Consider the following 25,208-nt stretch of genomic DNA (forward strand, 5'->3'; position numbering starts at 1 on the left):
TAGATATTCTACCAATGCTTCTGCACCACAGTGGAGTTTGTTATGTTCAGTTTCCATGACTACTTTCATCAATCCTACTGGCAGTATAACTTGTCCGACCGGTGTTACATACCATCCTACAACATTCCTTCTTGCTCCAGTGATTTGTGCCAACCGTTCATCCTCCGGAGAGTAGCACGGTTTCTCTTCTAAATAAGGTGCAGCGGGATTTTCTCTTGTCGGTATCAGAGCCATTTGAGTCCAGACCAATCTGGCTGCCCTTTTCGCAGCTTCATCTGCCATCCGATTCCCCTGAAATTCTTTCCCAGAGTCTGCTTGATGACCTCGGACATGCATGATCGCTACTGCTTTAGGTAAGTGTACAGCTTCCAGCAACTGAATTATTACTTCCTTATGTTTGATCTGTGAGCCTTGAGAGGTCAAAAGTCCTCTTTCTTTCCACAAAGCCCCATGGATGTGAACCACACCAAATGCATACTTTGAATCAGTCCAAATGTTTACTTTCCTGTCTCTACTAAGGACCAATGCCCTTACCAACGCCCATACTTCTGCTTTTTGCGCTGAAGTTTCTGGAGGCAGTGCTTTAGCTTCCACTATTTCTTGGAGTGTCACCACAGCATACCCTGCATACCTGGTTCCATGCTCCATAAAACTGGATCCGTCCGTGAACAGCTCCACATCGGGATCTGCCATCGGGACATCTTTCAGATCCTCACGGCTGGCATACACTTGTTCGATCACCTCCATGCAGTCATGCTCCAGTTCTCCTTCCTCTTGGGTGGACCTGAGGAATTCTGCTGGATTGAGATGGTTGGTTATTTTTAATTCAACATCATCTTGTTCCCGCAACTGAGCCTGGTACTGCATCATTCTGCTGGAGGAGAGCCAATGCCCCCCTTTTTGTTCCAAGACGGCTATGACCATGTGAGGTACATATACCGTGATGTGTTTTCCCAGCGTCAGTTTCCGTGCTTCCTGAATTAGGATTACCGTAGCAGCCACTGCTCGCAAGCACCCCGGCCACCCTCCGCTCACCATGTCCAGCTGTTTCGAGAAGTACCCCACGGGCCTCTTCCATGACCCCAATCGCTGTGTGAGTACTCCTAAAGCTAATCTCTGCCTTTCATGCACATACAATTGAAAGTCTTTTGTCAGGTCTGGCAGACCCAGGGCGGGGGCCTCTTTGAGTGCTTGCTTTAATTCCTGGAAAGCCTTGTGCTGTGTCTTACCCCACTTGAATTCGGGTTCCTTGATTGTTTCGTACAGTGGTTTGGCCATGAGTCCGAAATTCGGAATCCACAGGCGACACCAGCCGACCATCCCTAGGAAAGATCTTAATTCCTGATTATTTCGTGGTACAGGGATTGCACAGATGGCTTGTATGCGATTCACCCCTATTCTCCTGACTCCTTGTGATATTTCACATCCCAGATAAATTACCTTCTGTCGCACCAGCTGCGCTTTTTCCTTGGATACTCGGTATCCTGCCTGACCCAACATGTTTAATAGTTCAATTGTTAACTTTAAGCACAGTCCCCGCTCCTCTGTTCCCAGGAGTATGTCATCCACATATTGTAAAACAACATAAGAAAAAGGAGACTCTTTTACCTTGGTAGTTTTCCATTCCTCTAACTCCTTTGCTAGCTGGTTTCCAAAAATGGTGGGTGAACACTTAAATCCTTGTGGCAACCTGGTCCATGTTAACTGTCGCTTGCGGCGAGTGTCTGGGCTTTCCCATTCAAAGGCAAAAATGTATTGACTCTCGGGGGCCAGTGGGATGCAGAAGAAGGCGTCTTTTAGATCAATCACTGTGAACCACTGAAAATTCTCAGAAATCGATGTTAACAATGTATATGGATTGGCCACCACCGGGTGTATATCTTTGGCAATTGCATTTACTGCTCTCAGGTCCTGCACCAACCTGTATTTCCCATTTGGTTTCCTTACCGGAAAGATTGGAGTATTAAATTCTGATTCGCATTCTTGTAAAATCCCTAATGCTATAAATTGTGTGATCATTGGGGCAATTCCTTTCCTGGCTTCCAAACTAATAGGGTACTGTCGAACTCTTACCGGGTGTGCCCCTTCCTTTAGTTCAATTTTTACAGGAACGGCTACCCTGGATCTGCCCGGGGTCCCTGTTTCCCATACCCACGGGACTACTGCCTGCTCTATTTCCTGGGGTATCTCCTCTGTCTTTGTCTCTTTAATCACAAAAAGTTTTGCCAGATTCCCCTCCGGGATTTCTAGTTTAGCACGCCCTTTCTCGAATATGATTTTTGCATTCAGTGCCGATAATAAATCTCGCCCCAACAAGCATTCCGGGCTGCTTGGCATATATAAAAACTGGTGATCCAATTCTTTGTTTCCAAATTTGATTTCCAGTGGCCGCAAGAATGACCTCTCCACCACCTCCCCCGACACCCCTACTACTTTCACAACTGAATCACTTAACGGTCCTATTTGTTCATTGATTGCAGAGAAAGTGGCTCCTGTATCTACCCTAAATTCCCTGGGCCCCCCGTCAACTTCCAGGACCACTTTTAGATCTTTATCTAGTCAGCTCTGATTTTGATAGTTCCCCATCATAAAGGCTTGAGCAACACCTTGTGGTCCTGGCGCGAAAGGGTTTAACCCATCATTCGCGTTCATTCCCTGATTTATGGGATTCCTTCCTGGAAAGTTACTCATCAAATTGAGGGGGCACTCATTCTTCCAATGACCTTCGGCGAAGCATCGGGCGCACTGATTGGGCCCCAATTTACCTCTACCCCTACCCATCATCTGATTCCCTACATTCTGATTCACAAAACCTCCGAAACCACCTCTTCCCATGCCCCCGTTTCCTCTGCCTCGTCCCCTCCCCCGGCCTCTCACATTCATCTGACTTGCCTGTTGTAACACTGCCAACATGCTTGCTTGTTGCTTCTTTACTGCCTCTTTTTCTCTATTATTATACACTTTCCATGCTACTTCAAGCATTTTCTCCAAGTCCCGAGTGTCATTCCCTTCTAGCTTTTGTAGCTTCCTCCTAATATCCTCCTGTGACTGTCCCATAAATATCAAGGCCATTTGTAGTTTTCCTGCCTCCGATTCCACGTCTAAGTCTGTATACCTCCGTGCTATTTCTTTCAGCCTCTCCAAGAACGCAGATGGTGACTCTGCCTTATCCTGTCTTACCGCATACAACTTAGACCAATTTAAGGTCTTTGGGATTCCCCTCTGAATTCCTTCCACCAACAGCTCCTGATAAACCTGCAACCTATGATACTCTTCTGCCAAATTAGGGTTCCATTCTGGATCTTCCCTTGGTACTATTTCATTCACATTCCCTATTCCTTGTAGTGCTGGTGCTTGCAACTGAATCATGTCCCTTGCCCGATTAGACATAGCTTTAAATACCATCTCCTTTTCCGTAGAATCCATTATCGAGTCTAGCAACACCTGTAGGTCATTCCAGTCCGGATTCTGTGTCTTTATTACCATTTTCACCACCCGAGCCACCTTTTCAGGATTTTCTCTATAAGCTCCAGCAGATTGCTTCCAAATTATTAAATCATTGGGGGAAAACGGAACTTTCACTCTGACCCGATCCCCTGTTGGTCCAACTGCTTCTCGCAATGGGGCCATTAGATGTGCTCGAGAAGCGCTTTTTCCCCTGTCCAGACGCCCTCTGCGAGTACGCTGGGAGAGTGGAGTTCGGGATTGTTCCCTCCCTCTCTCCCTGGGTTCGGGAGTTCGGGATCGTTCCCTCTCTCCTTCCTCGGAGTCAGATTCCTCTTCCGAAGAATCTGAGTCCGGGAGGGGGAGGTTGATTGGGTCGGATGGTGATACCAACAAAGACACATCCTCCTCAGGCTCAGAGAACCGTACCCTTCGCTCTTTACAACCCACGCATTCTTCTGGTTCCGTTTCTAACACCATCATTCCACATTTCCTCTGCCAATCCTTTTTTCCTATTAGCTGATAGAACAAATCCAAATAGGGTATCTCATCCCACTTCTCATTTTCCCGTAGGTACCGCATCATGGAGGTTATAATTTCAGAATTAATAGTGCCATTCCACGGCCACTGCATCCCCCCAGTTTCATATTCAGGCCATACCTTATTACAATAATCAATCAATTCCCTTTTCCGCAGCTCCCGTCCCAATTTACCCTCCTTCCAATGACTTAGCAAACACCCGAGGGGAGAATCCTCCGGAATATCCTTATCTGAACTTGACAAAGCCCGAAACACCCGCAACGGCATCATTCCAGAGGTATGCAACCACACAATAACACACACACACCTAGTAACACACAGACTAATACCAATACCAATTACCACAATATCCAATTCCCTCCTTGCTTATCTCGTCGCCGCGAGAAGCAAGGGCTGGCTCTGCAAAGCTTTCGCTCTGTCTGACGGCCAGCGCCTAGGCTTTATAATCCAAACCAATGCCCCAACCCTGCGAGTAGAGACTCGTCTTACCGGGCAGGCTACCACCACCGGTTTAAAAGGAATAAAGCACCTTATGGGCTTACCTCACAGTTGTCCGTCGGACGCGGGGTCGGGCACGGGCTGATGTCTCCCCAGAAATCACCTGGTGCCGGCACGGAGCAGATCACCCCGCGAACCGCCCCTACGACCCCCGGAGTCCTGCCGCGGTCGCCAGAAAACTGTTGCCCACCGACCACAAACACAAACCAACAGAGAGTCAGTTTATGCGGTGCTTTATTCAGGGCCCGGGGACCTGGGGACTAGTGTCCCAAATCAGGCTTCCCAAAGGCCTATCGTTTCACTCAGCTCTTTATACAGTTTCAAACATTGGCACACATACAAGATTTAATCTTCAAAGTAAAACATACATCACAAGGATTAACAATTGATAATCATACCCTACGCCATATCTCTCTATGGTTGTCTAGTCTTAGATAATGCTCAACGAGCTCCTACCACTGAAATCCCCCTTGCATGCAACATATATCAACCCAGAACAATTTACTTTTAGACAGGTTCACCGTGCCCAGCTAATTCACTAACGGGTTCACCATGCCCAGCTAATTCACTAACGGGTTCACCATGCCCAGCTAATTCACTATTCCTAACCTCCCCACCCAGTACATTCTATTCCTGTTTCCCCAGAGAACTATTTCTACACCTGAGGCCTTACAGCCTAGCAGAGCCTTAGCCTTACTACTTCTAAAATCCAATATCCTATCCTTTTTGTAACAGTATGATTTCAAATATGTAGAAATTCTTAGACCAGCTCTCAGGATAAAATTGGTTGAGACAAATTATACATCCATAAGACCTTAGCTACAACATTTTTTCAGTAAAAAGACAAAACAAGTCAGATAAAAATCAGACTTAAGAATATGTAGAATACTTTGACTAATATTTGATTTCCTAGCAAGTCACTTGCAATGAAAACACAAACTAATTACAAACATTAACAAACTGAAAATGCAAGCAAGTCTAATGCCACTTTAAATTTCACTGGTTTTCATGCAGTTCCATCTCATGTCTTGGTAGGTTCCTATAACAAGAAAGTGAATTTGCTGCTTGCAGTTTTTCTGCTCCCAAACTGTTTTCCCTTATCTTCAACGCAGGGATGCTTGTCATTGCTAGGGGGAAAAAAAAAAAAAAAAAAAAAAAAAAAAAAGACAAGAAACAAACTTCCCTGGCAAAACCTTTCAGAGTGAAACAAGTTGCTAATTGCATTAATTCTTTTAGGTGAAGTTTGAGCTTTTATTCTATGAAGTGCTCGTTGGACCACTTTTGTTGTTTCCCACAGGATTTCAGAGGGGTTTCCTCCGATTGATTGTTCAGCGGAGGGAGCGAGACTGCTTTTAAAAGTTTTCCAAGAGTTGCAGTCCGTGAATCAAGCATTTGAGTTGCTCTTTTTTTCCCAGGGTTTTCGTAGGTTTCTGGTTTTCGCCCTGGAGCAGTTTGCCTTATCAGATCGCTCCTTTTGTTCCGGTGATTATCGAGTTTGGCAGCAAGCAATGCCACTGCCTAAAGCCTTTTTTTGATAACCAATCCCTTTTTTTGTAATCAATCATCTTTTCAGTAACCAGTTGCTCCGTATCCCAATTTTTTTGTACCAAGTCCACCCCAGGGGGAGAGAGACGACTAACAAAGTAACCAAGGAAGGACAACAAAATATTTTCTTTGCACTGACCACCCGGGACAGGCATTTAGGCATTTTCCCCTGAAGTTAAGCCTGCATAGGGACACCACCACCCCACACAGCAGCAGCTGCAGGGGGCAGGGGAGGGGGAAGTGGTGCTACCCACAAGACAGGAGCTGCAGAATTGTCTTCGGGACTTGAACCTGCCAAATCTGTCTCTTTAACCCCCAAATCAACCCCAAATCAGTTTAACCAACCTCCACAACTTCCTCAGAGAAAGTTGCATCAGAATTCCCAAGAGTTTGGGTCCCCATAAAAAAGAGACCTCAACCCCCACAGCTAGCTGGTAGTCTCTTGGTTTGTTATCCTGGCCCTACAAATGTACCAGAAAAATCCTTTGCCTTGCTGTGGATATAAATTGCATTGAGCACTGAGAAGGCTGCGTTCAGAAAAGCAAATGGAACAGTACCGAGGCTTCCTCATGAAGGAAACTTACAGTCACTGTACAAACACTCTTGTCTGTCTCATCTAAGCAAACACCCAGATTCCTGTACATTGCGGTGAAAAAAAGCTCCTGCAGACTTCAGAACATTCGGAAAACATGCATTTATTGAACAAATTCCTGTATTTTTTCAACTCTGTTTCTGCTGTGCAGGACATTTCTGAAGGTGAGTGGGGGTGAAGAAGTCAACTTTAGCTACGTGAGGGTGCTGTTTACGCACTAGAGAAATTTGCAGAGAGTGTAGATAAACTTCACATACCAGTACCATAGTCACGGATGATCCTTAAATAATCTATGTGCTGAGAGTTACTAACTCCTAGGGGTGCTATATACGTGTATATCTATATAGGTATAGATGTATGGATCTGTACATAGGTGGGTATATATGAATATAGACATGGGTATGTGTGTATATATATATAGGTGAATATATATATTGGCCACTAACCGTTACAGCCCTACAAGAGAAGGAGACACAGAAGGGAGGGGCACCCCACTCCTGAGGTACTCTGCTGTGTCCAGCACAGGTGTGTCACGGACTGTGGGGCTGTGCAGGGCATGTGCCAGGCTCTCTGTCTCTGCTGCTTTGCCTCTGGCTGCCCTTGCCCCGTCCATGCTTCCCTTCCTGCTCCTACTGTTCTTCTGCCTCTTCCAAGGGTCTCTGGACCACAAGTACAGCCTTCTTAACTACCTCAGTGTGGAGGTAGTCATTTGCATCCAGGAATACCAGAGCATCATCTGGATGACTGTGCTCGGTATGTCCTGGGCCCTCTGTCCCTTCTGCTGAGGCTGGGATGTCCTGGGCTGTGCCCAGGAGAACCGGGCCATCAGCTCTAGGGCTCTGCAGGACATGTGCCAGGCTCTCTGGCTCTGCAGCTCCAGCTTCTACTCCCAGCTCTTCATCTATACTTTGTTCCTGCAGCCACAATTCTTCTAGCTCCTTGAAACGTCTCTGGATCACAGGAATGGCATTTTTAAGAGCCTTGATCCTGATGTACTGATCTGCATTCAGGAAGACCAGAGCATCATCTCTGGGACTGCTGGTCTCACGTGCTCGCCTCTCTGCCCCTGCTGCATCCAGCACATCCGTGGCATCAGCTGTCAGGTGTTCCGTCTTCTTCTTCTTCTTCATCCCTCCTGTGCTGGATGTAGCGGTGGAGGTCAAGGGCGGAGCCCTCAGTCCTTTCCAGACAAGGCTCTGCCACCTCCGTCGAGCCGGGATCTTGATGACTGTAGGCGCAGGAAGGCTTTGGGCACGTCCTGCAGGTCTTTCTGCTCCTGTTGATTCCTCTGGGCTCAGTTCCTCATCCTGCTGCTCCTCTGGGTTTTCAAAGGGTTTCTGGACCATAAGCACGGCCTTTTTAACAACCTCTGTCCGGATACAGTCGTTTGCATCCAGGAATACCGGAGCATCATCTGTGCGACTCTGCTCGGTATGTCCTGGGCCCTCTGTCCCTTCTGCTGGGGCTGGGATGTCCTGGGCTGTACCCAGGAGAAGCGGGCCATCAGCTCTGGGGCTGTGCAGGACATGTGCCGGGCTCTCTGTGTGTTCTCCTCTGGCTTTTGGTCTCGGCTCTTTGTGTACACTTTGTTCCGGCTCCCACAGTTCCTCTAGCTCTTCCAAGGGTCTCTGGACCACAAGAATGGCCTTTTTAACAGCCTCTGTCCGGATGTAGTCAGCTGCATTCAGGAAAGCAGGAACATGAGCTGTGGGACTGTGGGTCTCACGTGCTTGCCTCTCTGCCCCTGCTGCAGTGGGTGCTACTGCTGATGACACAGCCCTACTGTTTTCCATGTCCTGCTCTTCCACCATCTGCTGGCTGGATGCTTGCAGCTCAAGTGTAGCCTTGTCCTGGCCATCTCTCCTGATACACTCAGCTGTGTTCGGCACATCCGTGGCATCAGCTCTTGGGTGCTTCTTCGGCTTCTTCTTCTTCCTCTCTCCTGTGCCAGAGGTGGTGGTGGAGCCTAAGTGCAGAGCCCTCAGTGCTTTCCAGACAAGGCTCCGCCATCTCTGTCGAGCCGGGGTCTTGATGATTGTAGGTACAGGAGGGCTTTGGGCACGTCCTGCAGGTCTTTCTTCTCCTGTTGATTCCTCTGGGCTCAGCTCCTCATCCTGCGGTTCCTCTGGGTATTCAAAGGGTTTCTGGACCATAAGCACGGCCTTTTTAACAACCTCTGTCCGGATACAGTCGTTTTCATCCAGGAATACCGGAGCATCATCTGTGCGACTCTGCTTGGTATGTCCTGGCCTCTCTGTCCCTTCTACTGGGGCTGTTACCCTCATCCCCTCAGCAGTGCCTTGTTCCAGGCCCCTCTGTTGCTCCGTGAGCCCCTCAGATCCCTGCATCACAATTACAGCTTTGCTCAGGAGCTCGTCTCTGATGTACTGGGCTGTGTCCTGGACAGCCAGGCCATCAGCTGTGGGGCTGTGCGGCGCATGTGCCGGGCTCACTGCCCCTGCTGCTCTGGCTGTTACTGCCTGTGTTGCATCCGTGCTGTGTTCCAGGTGCCTTTGCTCTTCTATCTGCTTGTTGGGTCTCTCGATCACAATTGCAGCCTTGCTCAGGACCTCACTGCTGAAATACTGGCCTGTGTCCAGCTGATCCAGTGCACGGCCTGTGGGCTGCTGCTGTTCCTGCTTCCCTGTCTTGTGTATTGCAGTGAAGACCGTGTGCAGAGCCCTTGGGGCACTCTTGAAGACGGACGTCCGTCTCTCTTGAGCCAGGGCATCGATGACTGTGGGGGAAGGAGATCTGAAGGCAGGTCCTGCAGGTGTTCCTGCTTCTGTTGCTTCCTTCATGCTCAGTTCCAGGTCTGGCTCTGCTTCTTCCAGCTGCTGGCCAGGACCCTGTTTCACAGGGTGGTCCTTGTCCAGGCCCTCAGCCCTGATGGACTGGGCCAGCTCTGGCAGAGCCTCTTTGCAGCCTGCTGGGTGCTGCCTCTTTTGCTCTCCTTTGCCTTGGGCAGCAGCTAAGGCCCTCCACAGAACGCTCAGCGCCTTCCTGCGCCACGTCTGGTTCCCTTCAACCAGGGCGTCCAGGAAAGCAGAGAAAGGGATGGTGTAGGTGAGGGCCTGGCCTGCATCTGGGTGAGCTGCTGCCTGCTCCCCCACCTGAGAGGGCTCTTCCTGAGCTGCTAGGGTGACAGTGGCTGTGCTACCTTCTCCTTCATGGTCTTCACCTGAGAGACATTCCTTGTCCTCAGATCCTTGTGCTGTGGTACTTGCTACTGTTCCCTCATCCATGTGGCAGCTGGGGCCTGCCTTAGGACCAGGGTGGGAGCTCCTGTTGTCCTGCAGGCCCAAGGAATTGAGCCGGTGGTGAACAGGAGATGACCCAATGTCATCTGTCCCTTGGCACAGCTCTGTGTCTATTGCATCTTCCCATTCCTCTGCCTCGGACAGCTCAACATCAAGGGCGTCTTCCCACTCCTCTTCCTCAGACAGCTCTGGACCCATGGCGTCTTCACACTCCTGCTCCTCGGTCCAGGCCACCGGCTCACTGCTTGGAGCTTGGGCTCCTAGCCTCTCCAGTATCACCTGATTGTTTAGGGTGCCCTCAGTGAATCTCCGATGTGTCACCTGTGGCTGCTGTGGTGCGGTGTAGCCAATCGTCCATGGGAGGCTGGTGGCCCTGTCCCATCCGGTCTCAGGCTGTCCCATGGTGTCATTGGCACTCACCTGCCCAGGTGTGTCATCGAGCCTCCCAGAGCGCCTCAGCAAGGAGCCCTGTCCTTGCCTCTGTGGCTCTCTGTGCTCCAGGCCATCCTGCTGCTGCAGCAGGGTGGCTTCCCACAAGCCGTGGGCCCAGACGCTCCTGCGCGGCTCCTCCAAAGGCCTCCTCTTGAAGGACACGATGACCTCCTTCAAAACAGGCCCGTGCCACGAAGTGCTTTGGTGGCACTCAATTTGCACTGACAGCCCTGCTTGGTCCTGCCGTGCCGGATGCTGCTGGTGGCCTGTGCCTGCATCTGCACCCCTGCTCGGGGAAGCTGATACAGACACGCGGCGTGCCTGTGCCGGCTCTGCTGCCGACCACTCCTCCTCCATGCTTGGCTTTGGCGTCCTCTGCCGCAGACCTGTCACTGCTGCCCTGGAGAGCTGCTGCCTCCCGAGAGAGCTGCTCTCCTAGGACTGGGCACCCCAGGGCTCTCTGCTCCTTAACTACCGTCAGGGCAGGGCCCCGTGTCACAATGGCCTCTGTTTCCTATGGGCACTGCATCACAGGGGGCCACTGTCACACAGGGCCACGCCCTGGCTTTGCCATTCTGTTGTCTGATGTCATCTTCAGAAAGACGATGAAGATTTAAACCATATGTGAACAAGCTGAGATGACAAGAACAGCTTTTTTATTTTTTGAATTTCAACTTTGCTACCTGTTTGGCTCAGCAAGAAGATCCCAAGTAAATAATGGTTCAGAACTATCAGAAAGGGTGAAGAGAAAGGAGATGCTGTTATTTAGTTATGTGTTGTATTTAATTAACACTCCTCATCTACAAGCAGCAGCTTAATAAGTTTTCTTTGGGAAGCAAGAACTCCTCAGGCAGAGTTTGAGGTCATGACTATAGAATGAGACATCTCTTCCTCCACGTGCTCCTGGCTCTGCAGTTCACTTCTTCCTTTGGCCTTTCCAGCCACTTACAAAGTTTTTCTCTCATTCTCCCTGACATCCATCATCCAAAGTCCTGCCAGAATTCAGGGTCTCTTCTGCATTGCTGTAAAGGCTATTGTAGGCTTGTAAGAGATGGTCCAAAGATCCCTCATCTGCCTCACGATCATTGCCAAGGACAGAGACTGAACACAGGAGTCCTGGCCTGGCTGAGGTGGGATGTCTGTCATGTGTTGCCTGTGGGTGTGCCCACTGGGAACTAATTTTCCTGAGGAGGAAAATTAGTGCAGGTCACAATGGACTGCGCCGTTCTTGCTGGCCAGGCGGGGAGGACTGCGCTGAAGCAGAAAGGAATGACCTGTCCTGTACACCTGTCCTGTACCTGTTTCCCAAAGCAACGGGCCTCATAACAAGGGCTGTAGATTTGTCCCACCTCTTGGGGAAAAGGGGGAGATGTGGGGATACAGCTAGAAAGCAGAAGTGACAGCACTGCTAAACTCATGTCAGAAGTAGACGCGCTAACGCTGCTAGGCCACAAACCATGGCAGGCAGTACGGCCTATAATGAAGTAGTTAGCATAGGAGAAAGGCATGCTTGGTATGTACCTGTGATAGTCAGTGCTAGCTTCTAGTTTTGCAATGTTATTACGAAACATAGATATGGTCTTGGCCAGTTGCCCCGCGCTTCTGAAAAGGACTATAAAGGGACTTTCTGAGATAACTGAGAAGAGATCTCCCCACGGAAAGAAGGCAAATTTGTTGGCAGGAGACCACGAGGACTTTGTCTCATCCATTGGTAGCTACTTCCCCCACCTTCTTCCTCTCTACTCTTTTACTTTGTTTCCTTTCTCTCTCTCTCTCCCTCTCTCTCTCCCTCTCTCTCTCTCTCCTTCTCTCCTCTATTGCATTACTGTGTTGTGGGCACTTAATAAAAGTACACTGTTCTGATTAAAACTGAAATCCCTTGTGTCCTTTTGCACTCTGAGATCCATAAACGAACCATCACGACCCTCGCTTGTATTAGTGGATCTTGACAAGGCTGCACTATGCCCTGTGACACACACAACACTGGCCTTTTGAGGACTTCCAGAACTAGACATCACTCCCTTTTTTGTGGAATTCTGGAACTAGAACTGACTTGAGCTCAACGAGCCAGCTTTGCAGTGGCTATGCCTCTCATTAAGTGGAATCCTTTACAAATTCCTTTATCAAGTCTCAGCAGTTTTCTTCAACACACTAAAGAGGGCACAAACTCATTGAGTCACAACACAGGGATTTTGTTCCCCATTTGTCCTTGAGGCTTTAAAAAGAAAGCCTTGGATCAAGGAATGCAAGCACTGCCATGACACATTACAGAGCCAGCTCACAGTGCTGCCAAAGCTGTGGAGGGAACAGGGGCTCATTCCAGACAGAAGCTATGCCATTTCTTTGGGTTGGTGCTTGAACCAAACAAAAGATACAGTTCCTCCACATTTGACTGAAAACTGGTTGGCCTTAGCTGCATTTGCAACTCTCAGTCCATGTGCTAGGCTCACATGAGTGACATGCTCAAGAGAGACATGCTTCAAGCTCAGGGGAAAATGCAGGCTGTGGCAACACAGCTGGTGCAAATTAAAAAAACCCCCTCATTTTATCTCAAAACAAATGGGACCAGAAAGTGACCTTCATTTCAAGGAAAGAGTTTTGTCTGAGATCTGTAACGTGTTATGCAATACATGTTTTGTATTGCTGTACTAAGTCAGATTTCCTGTGTAACATCAACTCCCTCTACCACAGTTGAGTGGATCAGTGATGTAAATTTTTCTCATTGAGTTCATTAAAGAAGCATAAGTGTCTCCCTAATTAGCCAGCCCAGCCCAGGCGGAGTGAATGTGTGTGACTCAGCCAGAACGCAGAGCATAAAATCCAGACAACCAGAAAAGAATGTTAAAGAGAGTAATGGGCTTCAGCTGGTTTCAGCCATTTCTTCAGCCGGCATGTCTTCCCGGAGACGGGAGTCCCTCAGAGCTGTGATGGTGAGTGGCCCGCAGAGAACAGCAATGGGATCACACTGTGCTGCGGGCTGGTGCTGCGGGCTGGTGCTGCGGCTACGTGGGAAACACGGCGGTGGCTGCGCGCTGGGTGCAGGCAGCGGCTGCTCCATCAGGGAAACACTGGAGCACCGGACTGTCATGGCGAGGAGCTGCCCCGGGGAAGTGTCGAAGCAGTGATGCCTGAAGTGGCCACCTGAAAACAGAGACTAGACAAGAATAAGGGAATAAAGGTAGGTATTTGTTTGAAAGGCCTTCAAAGGTACATCCTGGGGAGCCAGAGGCTACTGCCAAGATGGACCCCAGGATGGACCCCAGGTCACGAGTTCTTCACACTTTTATCGGTTTGGTTCATTTGCCTATCAGGGTTAATTCTCCAACTAGAGCTTCAGTTAATGATGTAATTTCCCCACATTTGCCCCCCCTTTAGAGGCTTTTGGCTTATACTTTTTGGGCCTAGGACAGTCAGAGTGTCCTTGGAGAGCAGGCCTGGAGAGGCTTTGTTATGTCTACCTAGCATGAGAGAGCAGAAGTTAGCAGGCTACAAGAAACTTCAGCTTTACACACTAGGCAGTACAGGATTTGAAAAATACGCCAAGTTAAAACCTAAGGCATCATTTTGCCCTTTAGAGGCTTGACAAGGCCGCTCCAAGTTCCAGGGCAATTGTTCGCTTGATTTTCCCTCTGTTAGTTTGTTGCTAGCTTGTGTGAACCCACAGCCTTTGGCATACAGCCGGGCGGCGCAGAGGCTTGGAGGCTTGGAACCTGCTTCCACCCACAGTCTGAAACCCTGGGGCTTGTGACTTTGATCTCTGCCTCTTCCACTTTTCTTTCTCGGCTTATTAGTGTGTGTTTAGATCGCTTTGCTTTATTTCTGTGAACGTCTCTGTTTATAAGCATAAAACCATGGGCTGTAATATTTCTCGTATGGGGAATGAAATACCGCAGAACTCGCCTTTGAGTTTAGTATCAGAAAACTGGCAAAAATTGACTGGCAAAGATAAAGCCCTTCCAAAATCTGAATTAATTTGCTTTTCTAGATTAGTCTGGCCATCTTATGAATTAGACAACCATCAGACTTGGCCGGAATTTGGCAGCCTAGATAAAAAATGAATACCGTGTTTAATATCATATCTCCAAAAAGATCGCTGTTTCTTAGAACTAGATTATGCGAAGCTCTTCTTGGTTCTATCCAAGTTACAAAGATCTAAAAGAGAACGCATACTGCTTTTAAAGAAAAAAGAGAAGAAGGATAAGAAGTCCACATTGGACCCATTGGAGGGAGGGTAGGGAGGGGGTGAAAATGGACTTAATAGCTCCTGCCTTGAGGCCTGGGCCCTCCACAGCCCCAGCACAGCCTCTGCCGCCTCCCCCCAGCAGAGCCTTCGGTTATAGCCAAGCTGGGGAAAGATGATATCAAATTTCTGGTAGGCACCGGTGCACGTATTCTGTGTTACATGCTTTAGAAGGGAAACTGAGTCAAGATACTGTTCATGTCGTTGGGCCAACAGGGGTAACTGAAACACAGCCTTTCTTCCAACCTTTGAAACTGAAACCGGGGAAGCACTGGGTAACTCACCAATTCCTTTCCATGCCTAACTCCCCTAAACCATTGCTGGGGAGGGATTTGTTGGAGAAATTGGAAGCTGAAATTAAATTTACAAAAGGGAAAGCTGCACGAGTTATAATTCCAGAAACTAAATTTGTCGAAGTTGCTGCACTTTTTATGCAGGGCAGATGTGGTGAAATCCCCATTGAAGTTGAAAATGCTGTCAATCCAATTGTGTGGGCCAGTGATGTTCCAGGAAGATCCAAACAGGCAGAACCAATGAGCATTGCACTCAAACCAGGAGCCACACTGGTAAAGCAAAAACAATACCCTCTGAAATTAGAAAGTGGTAGAGGATTGGTGCCTATAATTGAAAAAATCCACCATCATGGGTTATTAGTGCAATGTGAGTCCAAGTATAGCACACCAATCCTTTCAGGAAAGAAAGCTGATGGCAAGAGTTATCGGTGAGTCCAAGATTTGAGGGCTAGTAACAGAATTACAGAGGACGTACACCCAGTGGTAGCAAACCCTTATATACTTTTGACCACACTGACAGACGAATTAGGGTGGTTTACTGTTGTAGACCTGAAAGATGCCTTTTTCTGCATCCCTGTACATCAAAACAGCCAGGAGCTTTTTGCTTTTGAGTGGGAAAATCCCGAAACAGGGAGGAAAAGTCAGTTTACTTGGACAGTCCTACCCCAGGGTTTCAAGAATTGCCCAACAATAGTTGGAAACCTGAGGAGGCTGACAGCTGCTCCGGGGGCCTCACAGAGTCAGACCTGAAATCGGTCAGAATTTACCCATGAGAATTTTACAGTGACATTTTGCAGCTTCAGTGAAACCCACAGAGAAAGCCAAGAAGATAATCAGTGAGAGAAGGTGTTGTGGACACAAGGAGAGGATGTTCTTGTTATGGGACATTAAGACTGTACAAGGAAGAACTTGCGGATAATATGTCACAACTATACCTTGGCTTGTACAGCTAATTGTTTTACTGCTTGAATGGTCACTGTATGTTAGACAGCCTTGTTGTTGTTAAGCAGCCAATCTCAATAAGCCACTGCAATTGTGAAGAGGTATAAGAATAGCAGTAGAGAAAATAGAAAAACTTTTACAGCTTTGGATTACGACAAGTGTGTGCTGTTACGTCCGTCTCAACAAAGCCCCAGAAACCAGCTAGCAAAGGAATTGGAAGATTGGAGGAGACAAGAGCCAGCAGGAGTTATTCTTCAATATGTTGATGACATCTTGATTGCAGCTAAGACCACAGATGACTTCATCCAATTCACTGTAAGTCTGTTAAACTTTTTAGGACAGAGTGGATACAGAGTTTCTAAAGACAAAGCACAGATCACCAAGGAAGCAGGAAGAAGGGTGCGGTATCTCAGGAAATATTTAAGGGGGTTGTTAGGGCGTGTAGGAAAAAAGTTGGAGAGGCCAAAGCTCAGAACTTAATTTGGCAACTTTTGTGACGGAGAATAAAAAATGGTTTTACAAATATGTTAATGGCAGAAGGAAGGGTAAGAACAACCTCGATTCTCCACTGGATGCGGGAGGGAATTTAGTGACCGCAGATGGGGAGAAGGCAGAAGTGGTTAACGCCTTCTTTGCCTCAGTCTTTATTGGAAAGACGGTTTTTGCTCAGGACAACTGTCCTCCTGGGCTGGTAGATGGTGTCAGGGAGCAGGATGCTCCGCTTGTTATCCAGGAGGAAGCAGTCAGAGAACTGCTGAGCTGCTTGGATGTTTATAGATCTATGGGAGCAGATGGGATCCATCCCAGGGTGATGAGGGAGCTGGCAGATGAGCTTGCAAAGCCGCTCTCCATCGTTTACCAACAGTCCTGGCTCACTGGTGAGGTTCCAGATGACTGGTGTCATGGGTTGGCAAAGCATAGTCGTGGAAGTGATGTCCTTGCAGGGGGGTGCTTACAGCTTCCTCTGTGACCTGACAGGACCTGTAAGATGGCCAGTTTGAATATGGACAATTCTTTGAGCCACTTAAAGTTGTGACTGCCTCTGTGATGCACACTTAAGAATAGAAACCCTGAGGCAGAGGCTCTCTCTTGTTTCTGTGCTGGGACAGGTGGCTGCGGGCCCCGTGCGGGGGCCAGTGGGCCCGGCCCACGGCCATCCTGGAGCGGATGGACCTGTTCCACCCGTGGAACTCCCCCCAGCAGGGCTGTGGGCAGCCAGATCGGCTGGGCTTCCCCCCCGCTCTCCACTGTGATGATAAGCCACATTCCAGCTGCAAGGCCAAGGTGAGATTAACCCTTTCAGTGCTGTGAAGAGCTGAAAACCTGAGGGAAGAGAAAGAGGAGATGCTTAAAGCTGAAATTCTGTTGTGAACCTATGATATATCAGAGTATCCCGTTGTAATTTCATGAAGATATGGGGGGTGGAGTGTTCAACTTGTGCTTGTGAGCAAAAGCACCTGTGCTGAGATAGGCAGATGCTGATGCAGCTGTAATTTCATGAGAAGTTTGGACAGGGAGAGATGGAAGCGATGAAGACTTTTGCTCCAAATGGGAAAGGAGAGAACCTCAGTTCCTAGAGATGTTCCCAGAGATAGTCCTAAAGATGAAGATGAGGAAGACCCTTTGCTCCCAGGGAAGGAGATGGGCCTCTGTTCTTAGAGATGAAATGCTCCCAGAGATGGGTGAAGAGAACTTTTGTTTCTAAACGGCTCAACCTTAAAATTGTACCCCAAAAACATTCAAGAGTGGACCCTCGAAAGCAGTTGTGGGAAAAGCTGCAAGGGAGGGGGGGGGAAGGGACTCACATGCGAGCAGGGAACCAACCTGGGCAGCTGTCTCGTTGTGATACTGTTTTCATAGCATGAGCAAGAGAGACTCCTCTTCCTAAATGGACTGAACAAGGTTTTTATGGAAGTGGTAAACAGACTGAACATCTTTAGGGTTTGTCTTTTTACATTGTCAGTGGGAGAAGGGAGGAAGGTGGGGGAGGAGAAGAGTTCTGAAGGTGTGGTATAATTTTTTTCCTTCTTTTAGGTCTGTTAATAAACTTTTTAATATTCTTTCAAGTTTGGTGCCTGCTTTGCATTTCTCCTAATTCTTACCTCACAGAAGATAAACAGTAATGAGTATCTTGGACCAAACCACTACACTAAATTGGTGTTTCTGCCCGGTTACAAACCCAAACCCGCTACACTGGAAGCTGGCCAGTGTGAATCCCATTCACAAGAAGGGTAGGAAGGAAGATCCTGGAAATTACAGGCCAGTCAGTCTAACCTCGGAACCTGGTAAGGTTATGAAACAGTTTCTTTTGAGTGCCATCACACAGCACCTACAGGATGGCCAGGGGATCACACCCAGCCAGCATGGGTTTAGGAGGAGTAGGTCGTGTTTGACCAACCTGATCTCCTTTTATGACCAGGTGACCCACCTGGTGGATGCGGGAAAGACTGTGGATGTTGTCTGTTTGGACTTCAGCGAGGCCTTTAACACTGTTCCCCACAGTAAACTCCTGGAAAAGCTGGCAGCCCGTGGCTTGGACAGGTGCACTCTTTGCTGGGCTAAGAACTGGCTGGATGGCCGTGCCCAGAGAGTGCTGGTGAACGGTGCTGCATCCAGTTGGTGGCCAGTCACTGGTGGTGTCCCTCAGGGATCTGTGCTGGGGCCAGTTTTGTGTAATATTTTTTTTGATGACATGGATGAGGGTATTTGAGTCTACTCTGAGTAAATTTGCAGATGACGCTAAGCTGGGAGTGTGTGTCGATCTGTTGGAAGGTAGGAGGGCTCTGCAAAGAGACCTGGAACGGTTGGATAGATGGGCAGAGTCCAGTAAGATGAAGTCTAACAAGTCCAAGTGCCGAGTCCTGCATTTTGGCCACAATAACCCCCAGCAATGCTATAGGCTGGGGACAGTGTGGCTGGACAGTGCCCAGGTAGAAAGGGACCTGGGGGTACTGGTCGACAGCTGGCTGAACATGAGCCAGCAGTGTGCCCTGGTGGCCAAGAAGGCCAACGACATCCTGGCCTGTATCTGGAATAGTGTGGCCAGCAGACCAGGGAAGTCATTCTTCTCTGTACTTGGCACTGGTGAGGCCGCACCTCGAGTACCATGTCCAGTTCTGGGCCCGTCAGTTCAGGAGAGACATTGAGACACTTGACGGCGTCCAAAGGAGGGCAACAGGGCTGGTGAAGGGCTTGGAACACAAGCCCTGTGAGGAACGACTGAGGTTGTTTAGCCTGGAGAAAGGAAGACTCAGAGGTGACCTTATCACGCTCTACAACTACCTGAAAGGTGTCAGGCGGGGGTTGGTCTCTCCTCCCCGGCAACAACTGACAGGACAAGAGGACACGGTCTTAAAATGCACCAAAGGAAATTTAGGTTGGATGTTAGGAAAAAGTTTTTTACTGAAAGAGTGATAAAGTTCTGGAATTGTCTGCCTGGGGAGGTGGTCAAGTCACCATCCCTGGATGTGTTTCAAAATAGATTGGATGTGGCACTCAGTGCCATGGTTTAGTTGAGGTGGTCTTAGGGCATGGGTTGGACTCGGTGATCTTGAAGGTCTCTTCCAATCTGGCGATTCTGTGATCCTGTGATCAGTGAAGAAATAGGGACAAACATCAATGAGGTCACTAATCCTGGAGATGAGAAGGGCCCCAAAGCCAATGTCAGCTTAAAAGGGAAATTTATTACAGATTGCTATGACTGCACTGCTTATATAGAATGACCAATTTCAGTTAAAAGCTGGCTGCAGAATGGTACAACTCTGCTGACTATAGATAAAGATACAAATGTCCATTTCAGTTCCCACAATCAAGTATGTTACAGGTTACAAAGCAGTGCCTCTGTATTTATAGACATATATGTATATGTATATGCATATGTATATGTATGTATATATATAAGGAACCAAATGATCTCAATGTCCGCAGAGCAGGAACTAAACTGTACAATACTACACATGTGTACACTGGACTTTATACATGTATAAATATAACAATCTGTGGTATATAAATATATTGATACCTGTATAAAAACAACTCTACACAGAGTGAACTTTTACATAACTATCCAAACACCAGTGTCCCCATCTAAACTTCCATACAACTGTAACTCAAGAAATAGGACCGTGTAGCTATCGAGCTCTGTATGTACAGAAACAGACCTCGAGACATACAGAAACATAGCTGTGGACAGGCACAAAGGTAACTGGGTACACGGATGGGTGGGATAAGAGAGAGAGGGAACGCGGCCGGCCCATTTCCGCCCGCTCGGTCCCGCGCAGAGCGGCCCTTCTGGAAACGCAGAGCAGACGCAGATCTGGGAAGCAAAGGGAATGCTGAGTCACTTCCAGCGTGCCCTCAGCCCCGCCACAGCCTCAGCACACCCGCAGCCCTCCCAGTCCCTTCAGACCCTCCAAGCCCATCGGCCCCCAGTGCTGCCATCGCCCGCAGTGTCCGGGGTGCCCTGAGCCCCGCCAGCCCTCTCAGCCCGCGCCTCTTCCCTGCCCACTCGGCCTCCGCCGCCATCGCCCTCAGCTCCCGCAGAGCTCCGCTGCTTCCCCTCAGCCCCCACCGCCTCAGCGGCCTCTCAGTGCCGTAGGCACCAGCAGCAGCTCAGCAGCGCGGGGCCTTGGGCGGCGCTGTCCCTGCGGCAGCCCCGGTGCCCTCAGCCTTCCCGGCCCTTCAGCGGCTCCCCGGTGCCTTGAGCCCCGCGGCCCCTGAGGGGGACGGTGCCCGGTGCCACCGGCGCTTCCCGCCGCTCCCGTCAGCTGCGGCCAGCCGGGACCTGGGGCTGAAAGCGCTGCTCGGCCCGGCCCCGCTGCCAGCACGGACCCCAGCACGGAGTAGTGGAATTTACTGTAATGCAGCACTGCCGAAAAATAATCACAGAAGGATAAGTTAAGCACTACAGCTAAGCATTACCAAAAAAGGTTGCCTCTAGTGATTAAGAGAGATACATCTCCAGATACCCTACTCCTTTCCCCTTCATCCAGATCCGCACATCAGCTGGGGGAAGCTGTCCCAGCAAAGCCCTGCAGAGCCACGGCCGGGAACGGGGACATCCTGCGGTGCCTCCACCTTTGCCGGCCACGAGGCTTCCGAGGGCGCTGTGAGAGTAGCCCGGCTTGGACAGTGCTGCAGGAGCATCTGACAGAACTTCTAGTGCAGGGAACCTGATTGCATTCTCCTCTTGGTTTTCTCCCCTTGAGTCTGGCAACAGGAGGAATCGAAGGAGTTGTCTTGGATCCTGCACCCCTAGACAGGCCCAGGTGTGGCCTTGTCCGGATTCTAAATGCCAAAGGCAAATACCTGTATCCCCAAGGAGCGGATACGTAGATCCTATTGCTAATAATACTTGATTAATGTCTGGAGACATAGATCCAATTGCTGCCCGTGTCCTTACAAAGTTGATGCCAAGGCAACGAGATGTTGCTTGAGCTCTGCAAAAAGCTGTAGCTATGCAGAAAGAAGTAGGTAGTCTGTAACAGGGGATGTGCATGAAGCACTTGTAGAAATCAGCACATTTAGCAGAACAGGCTAACTGCAAAAGCTAACCACTGGCTATTTGAGCAGACAATCTTAGAGAGCATGCACAGGGAACAGGGCTGAGAAGTTCAAGCCCGAGGAAGACTTACGAGCCTTCATCAGAAACGACCACCAGGAGGCTGATGACCACCTCATGCAGAAACCACACATGTGCTGCAAGGGCTTGAAAAACCATGGGATTAGAAAATGTGTTGCAATATGAAGGATAGGAAAGTACAATGTGCACATTAAGGAAAAAAGTAGAAAAGCTATACTGGGTGAAGAATGGACAAGTGAGTTTGTGGTGGAGTTATCCCACTCACTCCCGCCATTGAATAAACAAATACCTGCTCTGTAGGCCTTATACTATGGAGTAGTGTTTTCTGGCCTAGTTTTTGGGCATCAGAGTGCACCAGTAGGGTTGAGTTGCTGAGCACGTGCACAGTTCCCTGCAGTGCCTCCTGTTCCTGGTAGCTGTACATGCCATTGTCTCCTCTGCAGAAGACACAGCCCAGGAAAACAAGGCAAAGTTCTTACCTACTTTTCCCACAAGACTTGTTTGTCCCAATGGTTTCTGAGAGGACTGCATTTCCCTCTCCTCAGCGTTCTTATTTCTCATTCCACAAAATAAGAGAGCTGAAGGAGTTTCTGGCGTGGGAGTACCTCATCCCTCTTTCCCTCTAAAGGCTCTGCCTCACGGAGCCCTGGTGACCTGCCAGTGCTTTGGCACGGGAGGCATTCATTCCCTAAACACGAGGGCAGTGACTTCAGCTGCAAAGCCTCTCATTGGAAGGGCATTGCTGTTACCCTGCAGGCTCCATGGGCACGGGGTTTGTGTGAGCAGGGCAATCACAGCCTGTGTCCTGGAAACAGATCCAGCAAAATGAGCAGATCCTGCTGTCTCCTGGTCCTGCTGATCCCAGCAGCAACTCCCCCGCGAATTCCTTCAGGGAACTTCACTCAAAGGGCTTCCATCATTTCAGCGCTTGTGAGAACTTGTTGCTTCCCAGTTCTCCAGCATCCTTCTGGATTTTGGAGCATTTCAGCACTTGGGTCAATGGCCCTTCCCTCATCCCTGCCCTGCAGCAGTTACAGTCACTGTTCCCTCGCCCTGGCTCCAGACCCTTTGCCAAAGTGCTGCCAAAGGCAGCACAGCTGGCTCTGGATCCCAGGTTGCTGCTGCTCTCCAGGATGACCTTCAGAGGGACACTTGGAGCGCTCCCTAAAGAGCTCCCGGTGGGACGGGGGTGGATTTCTCCTCCCCGGCTGGCTCCTGGCTGCAGTTCTACGCTCAGGGGAGTCCCGTTTGCTCAGCAGGCCTCTGCAGCGAGTCTGTAGCCAATGTGTGGCTCTGCTGGCAGCCCAAATGTGCCGTTCCCTTGCCCAGCCTGGCTGCAGCTGGGGGATCTGCTGGGCACGGCTGGGGATTTTCATGGCCAAAATCCTCCAGCGTCTTCACGTCTACATCTGCCCATTGCTTTGGAGAGCACAAATCACAGAACACTCCTCTCAGCTGACAAATGTCATTTATTGCCGGTTGCTGCAGCCACACCGCTGATCTACAAACACATGAGAATCAATTTCAGTTGAAAAATGTAATTTATTACAAATTGCTATATCCCTGCTGACAATAGATAACTGTACAGATCTCAGTTAAGGTACAAAACAGTCATTTATTTGATTATTACAACAATGCTACGTCAAAATATACAAACATCAACTTCCAGAAACAAAAACTAATTTATTGCCAACCTCTACAACAACTCACTATACACAAAGATCAACTGAAGTTTAACAACTTAATTTATTCCATGTTACTATAACTGTACAGCCCATATAGAAACAGAAAAATATCAAGATCTCTCCCTAAATAGCCCTATAGCAAGAACTGAATAAATAGAATTACGCAACTGTACAACTCCATCTATATTTAAATAGAACTAAATACATATCTAGAACCACCACAATACACAGATGTAAATATAAATACTCATATTACCTACAATACATATATAAATAGATAGATAAAACAACTGCATCTATACAAATATACAGCTAAACATCTCAACACATGTAAATATAATTACAGAAATAGATCAATATGCATACAAAACTATAAAACCAGACATATATACCAATACGAATACCAAGGTACCTATTTAAAGAGCCAAATACCTACAAGAACATCACTAGAAATAGATACCTAGACAAATGTATAGACAGGAAATAGAACTTGACAGAGACATAACAACATCCGTATATACTTAGATACATATATACACATGTATGTAACGAGAAACATGTATGTATATAGCTACACATCCATATGTATATACTACATCCATTCATGTAACAACATACACATAGAAATATACCTATGCAAATAGCACATACATAAATATCAATATAATTATCATGCTCTACGTGCAAGTCCATTCATCTATAAGCAGAACTACAAGCAGAGGGATTCCAGCTGCCCCATCTTCAAAGCCTCTCCCTCTGTCGCTTCCTCCCGTGCAGAGCAGCTCTCCTGGACGGGGACAGCAGATGGGATATCTGGGAAGCAAAGGGAACACTAAGTCAGGATTGGGACGTTTCCCTTGGCAGCAGCCATCGGGGAAGAGGAAATCTCAGAGCCTCCCCAGGAGGCTTAGAAAGAAAAACCAGGCCCAGCGGGCCAGGCTGTGGCGAGCGCAGCCCCGGCGGGACCGTCCCGCAGCCCCGGCAGCGCGGCACAGCCGGCACCGCTCCCGGGCCCTGCCGGCACAGCTGCCTTGCCCAAGGACAGCCCCTGTGCCGCCCGGGGCAGCCGCGCTGAGCGGCCCCAGCACGGGCAGGGCCCGCGGCCAAAGCCCACGCCAGCCTCACGCCCACCCTGCCTCAGCGGCCCTGGGGCCTCACCCAGGCTCTCGGGCGGCAGCAGCAGGTCCCCGTTCGCTGCTCTTGCTGGCGGCCTTCAGCTTCTCCCTGCTGGCTCCCGTCACTCTCCGGCTCTTCTCAACGACTTCAGGGCAGCTGTGGCAAAAGTGGAGGCTCTGGAATTGGTTCCACAGCCTGGCAGAGCCACAGGCCCAGACCCCTCTGTGCTCCCTGCTGGCCCCCTCCATCCCCTCAGCCCTGCCATGCCCTCAGCCAACCCCCAGTCCCCTCCCAGTTCCTTCAGCCCCTCACAGTCCTCTCCAGCCTCTCAGTCCCTTCTGACCCATCCCATCCCCTTAGACCTGGCACCCCCCTCAGCCTGTGCCACTTCCCTTTCACCTCAGTGCCACCACTGCCCTCTGCTCCCCCACACCCCTCAGCCCCACCAGCACCTCAACGTCACCGTCCCTTCAGTGTCACCTCTCCCCAGCCCCTCTGGCTCACCGCCCTCCAGCAGCTCCTCAGGGCACAGTGCCTGCGGCCGCCGGCAGCTCCCACCGCTCCAGGGACACCGGGGCTGCAGCTGCTGCTCCGCCCGGCCCGGCCGCCAGCTCGGACCCAGCACCGGAAGAGGGGACAGAGGGGGAAAGACGAGATGAAAAAGGCAGCCGAGGCAGGAAAAAGCTTAAAATGCAGGTCTAGGCCTATATAAACATCAATCTATGGATCTAAACATCCATTTACCTCTAGCTAAATAACTATGCACATTTATAAATAAAACTCTATATATGTATGTAGATTACTCTACACGTATATAAATGTAGATATGCACATCTAAAAATGTAAATACATCGACATAAATATAATTTTATCATCTAAATAACTACAGATACAAATTTAACTATACAGATCTATAAATATAAGCACATATATGCACAGCTCTGTAAATCTAAAAATGTAACTACATTATATATTAATCTAACTATGGAAATCTATAAAGCTATCTATAAACAGAGGGATTGCACCTGTCAGATGGTCAC

General features: G+C 49.1%; 1 long non-coding RNA gene across 1 annotated transcript; it reads right to left on the minus strand.

Annotated features, from left to right (window-relative positions):
- Positions 1–22,963: 22,963 nt before the first annotated feature.
- Positions 22,964–24,965, minus strand: LOC138103957 (uncharacterized). The gene is made up of 3 exons (XR_011147900.1): positions 24,673–24,965; positions 24,211–24,324; positions 22,964–23,865 (listed from the first exon to the last, which is right to left on the minus strand). It is a non-coding gene; the product is annotated as an uncharacterized lncRNA (long non-coding RNA).
- Positions 24,966–25,208: the final 243 nt, after the last annotated feature.

The sequence above is a fragment of the Aphelocoma coerulescens genome (genome assembly GCF_041296385.1).
Source record: "Aphelocoma coerulescens isolate FSJ_1873_10779 chromosome Z unlocalized genomic scaffold, UR_Acoe_1.0 ChrZ_unloc_scaf_1, whole genome shotgun sequence".
NCBI classification, from domain to species: domain Eukaryota; kingdom Metazoa; phylum Chordata; class Aves; order Passeriformes; family Corvidae; genus Aphelocoma; species Aphelocoma coerulescens.